The sequence below is a fragment of the Balaenoptera acutorostrata genome, chromosome 7, assembly GCF_949987535.1.
Source record: "Balaenoptera acutorostrata chromosome 7, mBalAcu1.1, whole genome shotgun sequence".
Classification (NCBI taxonomy): domain Eukaryota; kingdom Metazoa; phylum Chordata; class Mammalia; order Artiodactyla; family Balaenopteridae; genus Balaenoptera; species Balaenoptera acutorostrata.
Genome location: NC_080070.1, coordinates 110,736,618 through 110,745,305, shown reverse-complemented (window position 1 = coordinate 110,745,305; position 8,688 = coordinate 110,736,618). Strand labels below are relative to the sequence as shown.

Genomic DNA, 8,688 nt, shown 5'->3' with positions numbered 1-8,688 from the left:
CGCTTTCTTAGAGCACAATAATTACAGCGCCGAATGAATGAATGAATGAACGAATGAATGAACGAACGAACGAACCAGTTGTGCAGGAACCAGGACTTTGCCTGCTTATTCGGGACCCGCCAGCCCGTGAACACTTTGAGTCTGGGCTGCTCAACGGGTCTAATAATTCTCAGTCCCACCTGGCCAACGCAGAGAGGTCGCAGGGCCCCACGGGGCCCCGGGCGCTCCTGGAGCGCGCTGCTTTGTTAGGGCGACGAGGCCAGGTGACCGGCCGGCCCGGGCGTGGCGGCGGCGATTGCCCGCGCCGCCTCGAGGGGGCCCTGCGGCGGGCGCGGCCGCGAGCCAGGAGGACGGGCCCGCCCGCGCGCTGCTCGGGCTGCTCGGCGCCCTGCCTGCTGCGGCCATCGCCCCACGGGACCGCGCCGCCGCTCGCCCAGGTACTGGAGGGGGGAACGCGCCGCCAACCTCTTTGTCTCGGGCGGGCGGGCGCCGGCGTCTGCTCCTGGGGGGCGGGCAGGGGGCTCGGGGCGCGCAGGGGAACAGCGCTCCGGGCGCGCGGGGACCTGAGCTGGGGGCGAGAGTTCCGCCGGGGTCCGGGAACGCGGGAGCGGGGCTCAGGGACAGAGTCGGGTGAACGCGGCGGGGGGCGCGGGCGGGCTCGGCCGGGGTCCCGGACGTGGTCTGGGCACGGGGGCGCGGGGACGCGGCTGGGGCGCGCGGACGCAGCCGGGGAGCGGGCCGGCTGGGTCAGGGGCCCTCGGCGCCGGGGCGCCCTGGACGGCGGGCGCGGGCCGGAGCGGCACTGTCGCGGCGGCGCCCGGGTGGACTTCGCTCTCCAGGACGGGTCCCGAGACTCCGGGGCGGAGAGCCGAGTTGGAGCTGCAATGGGAAGGCTCAGGACCCTTCTCCCGCTCTTTGCAAGCGGGCTTTCCGGTGCGTCTCTCTTTCCCTTTCCCTGTGTTGGGCGGGAAGCAGGGGGTCCCTTGGCGCTTCCTTCCTGACTTCTGAAGGAGCGGGAACCGGGCGGGGGCGTGCGGGGCCGGGGCCACCTGCGGCACGTGCCTGCTGCCACGCCGGCGCTGTCGCTGACAGGCAGGAAGAGGGAGGGTCCGGGGCTCGGTGGGCGCCGCCGGGGTCTGATAAGCGAGATGGGGTCGTTTGCTTGAAGTGGTTTGAAAATCTGTGTGGCGGGAAGGGGCCGAAGAGCTCCCTTGAATTCTTGAGACAGCGCTGGCGGGTGCCCCCCATTCTCCAGTGTGGTTAAAAAAATAAAAGCCCATGGGGTGTGTGGCCTGCAGAGACCGCTGTTGAGGGAGGTCACTGCCCACTTAGAAGTCCCCCAGACCCTGAGGGTGTCCCTGTCCTTCACACACTTTGATCTTCTGGCACAGTTTTCCCCCATTTTCACTCTTTTGTAATGTGAATGCGTGTTCATGGAGGACTCTTTAAATACACTGAAGATCATGGAGCACTCTTTAAATATTCTGAAAATGTGACTGAAAATTATCATTGCATCGATATGGCAAAGCCCTTCAGAACTAACCGTCTTGGCATTTTGGTATATGTGGTCTGTGCATATTATTCTTTTTGAAGTGCTTTAGTTCTTTGCCTTTTGAGAGAGATTTGTGTGTCCTTGTGATTCTCTCCTCTTTAGGGCCTGGGAGGTTATATTTGCAAATCAATCAACAAGTATTAAGAAAGGCATTTCTGTGCAGAGGCCCGGAGGGGCCAGGGAGTCTCTGCAGCTGGAGGGTGGAGTGGGCAAGGCCAGTCTGCGGAGAACGAGGGGACCTCTGTGCACAGGGAGCTGACTGTGGGAACTGGCAGGAGGCCAGGCTCCTGACCTCAAAGACAAAGTAACAGCAATCTTACTTAGTAATTTTACAAAGTAATAGTGACCCCAGAGACGAAGTAATAGCAAAGTAATAGCATGGTCGTAGCAAATGCTTATGGAGTGTTTGCTTGTGCTAAATGCTTTGCATGCATTCATTGCATTCACCCAAATAACAACCCTTGGAGGGAGCTGGGATTTGCGTTCCATTTTACAGATGCGCAAACTGAGAGGCAAAGAAAGGCTAAGTATCTTGTCCAAGTTGTTGCCCAACGTGGTGGTGCAGCCCAGGATTCGGCCAGGACAGTGAGGTTGCAGGGCCCTGAAGTTGCTGCTGCTTGTCTGTCAAGCGGATGCATGTCCCGGCTGCAAATTCCTCAGCTGAGGTGCCAAAGTTAGCAGCAGCAGCAGATGAATTATTTCTTTACAAACCAAGGAGAAGATAGAAAAAGTAGTAGCCTCAGGGAACTGGGGCTCCTGGATGCAAATTGACTTGGCTTTTACAAAAGTGTAGCTTTGGCACCTATGGGTTTTCAATGGAGCTATTTGCAAACGTGACCCTGGGAGCTAAAGGTCACCAGGTCAAAGTGTGTTCCTGGGCTGCAGGAGATATTAACTGATGGGATTAAAAATGGCCTGGGAATAAGGCAGAAAGGCAAGAAAAGAGAGGGGAAAGGCCAAGAGGGGACGATTTCTGACCCACCCTGTGGCAATGGCAGCTTGTACACAAGGCCCATTTTACAGGTGAGTACGTTTATTAAAGTGCAAAACAGTTGGGGACTAGATCAAACCCAGCCCTCTGGCTCTCGGTACGTGCACTGCTCCTCCTCTAGGGTCAGCCTGGTGAAAACCACCACCACGCTAGGAGAAAGCCTTCTGTACCCAAACCAAACCCTGCTCGACCCCCGACCCCTGCCCCCAAACTCCTATGGGGGCGAGGTGCCGGATGTTCCCGCTGGAGGAATAGCCGGCCTCCAGCAGGCAGAAAGCTACCGTTGTGTCCCAGCCACCCCGTGCATCCACAGCTCCCTGAGTAGAGAGGCTTCCTTACAGTGGCCCTGCTTTCTCTTGGAGAGGCCCCTGTCTCATGGCTGTGTTTGAAGGGTCTGCTGGTACCAGGTGGTGGGTTGGGATGGGGTCGTGGAGGTACACAGACCCTGAACCCTAGCTCTTTCCTGTGCGACCCGGTAAGCATGGGGGTCATCAGTGACCTAGAGCCGGCCCTGTCCCCCTGCAGTCCTCTGCAGTTATCTCTGTTGATCCAGAATAAGGGGTCTGGCCAGTTGGTTAGTTAAATAGGCATTCTGTTAACTCAGAGCCGCTACGTGTTCCTGGCTGTTAGCGAGAGCGTTCAGAATCATCACTGTCTTCATTATTGTCCGGGTCCTGGGCGCTACTCTGGCTCCTGAAAGCGTTACTTCTTTGAATCCTCACAGTCAAGCAGAGGCGGGTGCGAGAGGGTGTTGTGTGGCCTGATCTTCCCAGGGATGTCCACGTGGAATGATATTTAAACCCCAGCTGTCCGACAGCGAGGGTGTATTTTTCCGTGCTGCCTCACTGATTTTAAAACACCTAGACATTAAAAATTGCCTCAGTCAGAATGCTGCTGAATGTGAGTTAACCGTCTCTTAGGGTTCAGAAGATGTTTTGAATCTTCCAGTGTGTTGAGTCCCTAGAAAAGGCGGATTTGCTGCTCTGTAGTTGTGAGTGAGCTCAGCGTGGGAACACTTACTTCCTTGATGTCTGTCCTTTTCCCATAAAAGCAGAAAACTAGAATCTCCAGGTTTCTGGAGCTGCCTATTGCACTTCGCATATCAGGAATGAGTTTGGCGAACCGCACCCCTCCCCCTGCCACCCGCCCCGCACCATTTTGGTGTGGGTCAGCCGGGTGCCTGCCTGCCAGAGCCACGAGCCGGGCCCTCTCGCAGGGACATCTCTCTCTCCCACTCTGTGTGCACTCGGGGTCCCCACTGCACGCCTGGCCCTGGTGCAGGCCGGCCGGATGTCTCCTACGTGCTGTCCCAGACCCCCCGCTGGGGACTGTCTCTGCTGGATAGGAGGGAGGAGGCCAGTGAAGGTGAGGATGACCGCCACCTGGGGCCACTGTTAGGACCCAGCAGAATGCCCTACTGTGTCACGGAGGGGAGGATAGTCGTCATGATGACCCCTAGACATTTAAAAAGAGCTATGTTAATTTTTTTAAAAAGAAGGCAATGATCTGGTATTAATATGTTTGGTCCCAAATGGGCTAAATTAATGAAAAATTGATGTTTAAGGCGTCTGTGTCAGTGATCAGGAAAATTCCCTCTGGTGGAGCATTTTCTGATCGTGCCAAGGAGGTGCTCCCCAGGGCCACCAACTCCGGGAGAAGAGGTTTCCTCACGTTCCGTGCCCCCCCCCCCGCCCGCCATGGCTGGAAGCCCTGGGAGCCCTTGGCAAGTATCTCCCCTGCTCCCAGCCTAGTAACCTTGCAAGATTAATGCCTTCTTTTGATGGTGTGGTTACCCATGTGCGATGGCGTGCTCGCTATCCGTGATCAGAGAGATCGTCACCCAACGTTGCAAGGTAACATTTTTGTCTCTGTTTTCCGGAATGGACACCGAGACGCAGCGAGCTTAAGTCATTTGCCTGTGTCATGGGGCTGGTTGGAACCCAGGTCTGTCTGGGGACAGAGCCTGTGCCTGGCCCTCATCCACAGAAGGTGAGGGCCCCCTTGGTCACAGGGGCCTGAGCCTGTGCATGGAGGGGGTGGTGCGGTGCTGGGCGGGGTCCCAGAGTGGAACCCAGGTCCCTCCGCGATGCTGGGACTTCTTCCCAAGGCCAGGGGTCTCTATGGTCCCCTGCCCGCGTCACCCCTCCTCGAGGGCCTGGCGAAGGCTCCGAAAGCTCTCGAGTGCCCGCCGTCCGTAGCTGGCCGGGGTTCCAGCCGCAGCTGCTTCCTCGGACGTGGAGCCTTTGCCCCTCGTCCTCCTTCCTCAGCTCTGACTATGGCACGTGGCCAGCTGCCTGCCTTCCTCTTCCTCTTCTCCCTGGGGCAGCTGATAGCACTCGGGACGCCCTGTGCGGGCACGGCTCTATTTCTAAGACGGAGGAGATGTGGGAGGGGATCCTCGTTCCAGCTTCCCGAGTGGCAGCCTGTTGGTACCAGTCTGCGCCCGTGTGCTGGGGGACCCCCCCCCCAAGGTGGGAAGGGTGTCACCTCCTTTCATCGTGTCTTAGGAGGTGGCAGCCACAGGGTATGACCTGGAACCTCTTGAGCGCAGGTTTTCCGAAGCTGGTGATGAACAACAAGCCCCGAGGTTTTAAAGACACACGAATGAGTTAGGTGCCCCAGTGGAAGAAGGCCAAGGCTCTGGAGAGGGGGCAGAAGCAGAGGCAATGCGTGCGGTGAGGCCTGCCTGACTCTTCTTCCCAGGGAGAGGCGGCTGTGCCCCGGAAACTCGGGAGCCGGTCGTTTCACACTGGAGGATTCGGGAATCCGCTCCCCTCGTTCCCCGGGACCACAGCTGCTCTGTGTTGCATCTCACTCATGGCGGAGCCTCCCAGGGCGCGGGGGAGCAGCCTACAGCTGGCCGTGCGAATCGCCCCGGGGCCAGGCTGGGCCATTAGCCGGGGCGTCTGCGTTCTGTACACATTCCTCCCCGATGGGCTGCGGGAACAAAAGGGCCCCATTGACTCGGTCCTGGCGTTCTCCTCCACTCGCAATCCATCACCTTTTTCAGAGGTTTCCTGAGTGCTCACCCCTCACCACTGGTGATTTTGGATGCACATCAAAGGCAGCGTGCTGGGAGGAAAGAGCTGGGCTCTGGCGGCCGCAGGTCTGGGGTAGAAGGCGCCCTTTGTCCCGTGACTGCCCTCTCTGTTCCCCACCTGCAGCCCGGGGACATCGCCGCCCTCTGCGTGACTTGCACCGGCGCTCCTCCTGGGTGCTGTTTTGTCTGACTGCCAGGGTCACGCCCGTGGCCTTGATGTCCCTCCTGCTTGCCAGCTCCTGGGCCGCTGCTTACTCTGGTCCTGCCGAATTTTCACCGCCCCAGGGGCTCCTGCTGAAACATCACTTCCCCGTTCTTGGAGGCCCTATCTGGTCCCCCTGGGGGCAAACCTTTGTGATAACAGGAGGACGCCGTGGGGACTCAGGAGTTTGCCCGTGATCTTGGACAGGTGTGTTTCCAGTTTCTCTTCTCTGGAAAGACCTGAAGCGCCTGGTGGCTGGAGGTGGAGGAAAGGGGACGCACCTCTGCTCGCGTCCACTGGGCTGGCGGCTGAGTGAGGCAGGCCCGGCTCTCAGCTGGCCAGGCACATGTTTTCTCTTGTCCTACCCTAGGAGGGGAGGGGACATTTGTCATCTGTGTTGCTCAGGGGGTGGGAGAGGATTCACAGGTGATGGACGTGCCTTTGCTTCCTAAATTATTTTTTGATTCTTTTTCTACATAGTAATTTTTGTGTAATACGTTTGCTGTAGACTTGGAAAAGAGGGAGAAATGTTAAGAATGCAGGAGAAATGTCCTAATATTACCACCCAGGGAGCAATGTTTTCACCCTCTTGTATGCTGTGTACATTCTGTGCTTTTCAAGTTTACCAACTTGAGATCATATGTATTATTTTAGCATCAATGTGGCAATATAAGCATTTCCCCACTTGTAACTAACTCTGCATACACACGAGTGTTGGTGACAGTACAGAACCCAGTACGTACGTGATGGCCATGTGTCCTCTGGTCACGTACAGCCTGTGTGCATCCTTGCACGGAGATCGTTGGGCAAGATCCCGGCCAGTCATGTTCTTGGAGGGAATTCTAAGGTGGTTCGAGGTCAAAGAACACAAACTATTTTTGATTGTGGTAAAATACCCATAACATAACTTAACCATTTTCAAGTGTACAGTTCCGTGGCATCAGTACTTTCGTATTGTGAAACCGTCACCACCATCTACGCACAGAACTCTTTTCATTTTGCAAAACAAACTCCGTCCCCATTAAACGCTGACTCCTCATTCCCCCTCCCCCAGCCCCTGTCACCCACCATTCTGCTTTCTGTTTCTATGGATTTGACTGCTCTAGGTCCTTGATGGAAGTGGAATCATAGAATATTTGTTTTTTTTGGGGGGACTGGCTTATTTCACTTAACATAATGTCCTCGAGTTTCATCCATGTTGTAGGATGTGTCAGAATTTCCTTCCTTTTTAAGACTGAATGACATTCCGTTGTACATAAAGACCACCTTTTGTTTATCCATTTGTCCTCCAGTGGACACCTGGGTTGCTTTCACCTTTGGGCTATTTTGAATAATGCTGCTCTGAGCGTGGGTGTGCAGGTCTATGTTTGGATCTCTGCTGTCACTTCTCTGGGGTGTATCCCTAGAAGTGAACACAAGCTTTTTGAAGCCCCTTGAAATGTATGGTTGGATTGCAGTTGAGAAACAGTGTGTGCTTGCAGAATCCTCTTGGTGCTCTCCCAGTGTGCCTGAACTCCCGGCCAGCTTGGTGCACGCTGGGAAAAACCAGGCCTGCAGGAAAAGGAAGAGGGAGACTTCTTACCGAGCTATTTTGACAGATTGTGTAAACTCAGTGATTAATGGAATGAGAAAGCAGGAAGAATGTCTTTCATTAAGAAAAAAAAAAAAAAAAAAAAAGAGCCTTTGGGGTTGCTTGGTTTTATTTTCAATTAAAAGGGGTCTGATTTTGTTTCTGGAGAATGGCTTTAATTTGGATAAATGGTTCAGTCTGGGACCCGCATGCCAGAACCTATGATGTATGAGTGCAATTATTCCGGGTTTCCTCAGGAACAACGCAGACCTGGGCCCTGCTCTGGCCTGGCCTTGGTGAAGTGGCGAAGACGCCGGCTGTGCCTTAGAGCAAGGCCGCTCTTCTGATCAGTACCTGGAGCCTGCGGGGCCTGAGGCCCAACCAGGTGGATGCTGGTTAATTTTTACCCTCCAAGAACGTGTTCACAATCTCAAGTCAGGAATGCCAACCAGCAGGCCCTACCCCCGGCACCGGAACACGTTGGACCAGAATTACTGGCATCTTTTCCAGTGTGGGCATTTGCAGAATTGGTCAGGCTCGGAGGATTCAAAGGCGGGGGGACATCCTTACATTGGCCCCTATTTATGGAGGCTCCCTGGCCCAGGCAGGGTTCAGGCGCTGGGCGCTGGGCTCTCTGCAGGGTGGTCCGGTGGGGCTTCTTTGGAAGGAGACGCTGGGCTGAAGGATGTGATGGAGTCAATCCTGGGCTCTCTGGGAAGGATCCATCGGACGGAGGGCCAGTGGGGGCCGAGGCCTCAGGCAGGAGCCGCCTGGCGCGTTCCCGGAGCAGGGAAGGGATTGAGGAGGGCGGAGGAAGTAAGAAGACGCCAGCATTCCGCTCCTGAGACTAGGAACACCGTGTCAAAGCCTTAGCCTTCCACGCTAATGGGGGTGGCAGGCCTGCCGTGAGTCCTGGCCAGCTTGGGGCCTGTGGGAGCTTGGGTGAGGGCGGGGAACCTACACAGGAGTGTGCACGAGTGCAGCCCACAAAGGAAGGACGGTTTGCCAAACCAGGTGGTTGGAGAATCGTGGCACCTGGAGATACTCTAGCCCTGAAGATCCTGTGGCCCAGAATGAGAAGCGTGCCCATTGTGGCGGGGTGGGGTTCTGGGACGCGTGGGCCTCGGCCTGCAGGAGAAAGGAGTGTGCACCCAGCTTTCGGGGGAGTGAGGGACTGAGCCCGCCGGACCGCAGGCCGCCCGCCTGCGAGAGCCCGTGTGCTGTTCCTCTGCTCGTGGAAAGGCCGGGCAGCTGTGCGCGGCCCCCTGAGGAAGGGCAGTTCTCAGCATAACAATAGGAAAGGCTTCGGGCTTCGGGCTGGCCAGGCTGATGG

General features: G+C 56.5%; 1 protein-coding gene across 2 annotated transcripts in view; it reads left to right on the top strand.

Annotated features, from left to right (window-relative positions):
- The first annotated feature begins 338 nt into the window (after positions 1-338).
- The window catches only part of TNS3 (tensin 3), a 238,611-nt gene continuing 230,261 nt past the window's right edge, over positions 339-8,688 (top strand). The window contains exon 1 of one of the 2 annotated variants that reach the window (XM_057549822.1): positions 339-437. The gene's annotated coding sequence lies outside the window, so the exon portion shown is untranslated. Of the gene's footprint in view, positions 438-794; positions 934-8,688 lie in introns of those variants that run through there. The other variant, XM_057549823.1, reaches the window with a different exon arrangement.